Source organism: Dama dama, chromosome 11 (genome assembly GCF_033118175.1).
Source record: "Dama dama isolate Ldn47 chromosome 11, ASM3311817v1, whole genome shotgun sequence".
Classification (NCBI taxonomy): domain Eukaryota; kingdom Metazoa; phylum Chordata; class Mammalia; order Artiodactyla; family Cervidae; genus Dama; species Dama dama.
Genome location: NC_083691.1, coordinates 102,788,828 through 102,790,350, shown reverse-complemented (window position 1 = coordinate 102,790,350; position 1,523 = coordinate 102,788,828). Strand labels below are relative to the sequence as shown.

The following is a 1,523-nucleotide window of genomic DNA, read 5'->3' as shown; positions in this document are numbered from 1 at the left end:
TCTCCTCCGGAAGCCAAGAATCCCGTGTCTTATCGTTCAGCAACAACCTTTCAACCCTTTAAAGTGCAGATACCAGTATAAATAACAGTGACTAACATCTTTGGTCCAACTTCTCCAAAAGCTTATGTAGTTTTTATATTTATTTAAATTAATAAATATCCTGTGGGTACTGACCAGAAGTGCAGTGAGTATCACCTTACTCACTTTAATTCTGAATGTGCTACTTTAGACCATACGTTCCTCATGGCGATTTTCATCTCCACGTTTCTCAGGGTACAGATGAGAAGGTTCAGCTTGGGGGCAATCACACTGTAAAGCACAGCCATTTCCTTACCCTTATTCTCATTACCTGCAGGTAGAACATAAATGTAGATACAAGGAACAAAGAACAAAGCTACAACCATTATGTGAGAACTACAGGTTGAGAGAGCTTTTTTTTTTTTTTTTTTTTTGGCCCGGCAGAGGAGTATGATCTAAGATTACATAATATGATTATATAAGAAACTAATAGAAAAAAAAAAAATAAGGACCACCACCATCCCTGAATTTGCAATCATTAAGATATTAACGACATGAATATCTTTGCACACTAATTTCAAATGTGGCTTCACATCACATAGGTAGTGATCTATCCGATTAGTGCCACAGAAAGGTAACTGGAGTACCATGAGAAGTAAAGCAATAGAATGCCAAAAACTCACAGCCCAGGCCAGGACGATCAACATGTTACACTTCTGTCTGTTCACGATGACCACAGAGTGCAGGGGCTTGATGATGGCAACGTAGCGATCAAAAGTCATGGACACCAAGATGAGTATCTCCACACCTGCCAGCAAGTGGGCAGTGAAGAGCTGGGTCATACAGTTGTTATAGGAAATATTTTTTCTTGCTGTCCGTAAGTCCCTGATTAGCCTGGGGACCACGGTGGAGGGGTAGCTGAGAGGTGACAGAGGAAGTTGTTGCATTAGATGGCTGCAGGTGATGGTGAGTGAGATGATGAAATTCCCCAGTAAGACAGCCAGGTAACAGAGCAGGAACAAGGAAAATAGCAGTAGCTCTACTTGCTTATTATACCACAGTCCCATGAAACAAATTCTGTGACATTGTTCTGAGTTCAGAATACACAGCAGAAATTTACTTCATCTAAAATGATGCAGGACATAATATATGTTTAATAGCACTTTCTAGGTTTTGGAGTATTTATACATGAATAAAAGTATAGTTTATACAGTATTTATTCCAGATACAATCTTGTAAATCCTTTTAGATTAATGGTGTCATTATATTTAAAGAGGTATTTAGTAAAAGCCTGTCTTATGCCTGAAACTTTTGTAAACATTTCAAATGCATTTAACTCATGCCTAGTTATTACTAATAGTTATTACTCTGATACTCATTTTACATGTGGATAAACCAAAAAATGGGGGATCAATTAATTCTACAGGTTTCCCTGGTGGCTCAGACAGTAAAGAATCTACATACAATGTGTGATACCTGGGTTAGATCCCTGAGTTGGGAAGATT

The 1,523-nt window shown here is 38.3% G+C and overlaps 1 pseudogene; it reads right to left on the bottom strand.

Annotated features, from left to right (window-relative positions):
• Positions 1–200: 200 nt before the first annotated feature.
• Positions 201–1,085, bottom strand: LOC133065647 (olfactory receptor 4P4-like; annotated as a pseudogene).
• Positions 1,086–1,523: the final 438 nt, after the last annotated feature.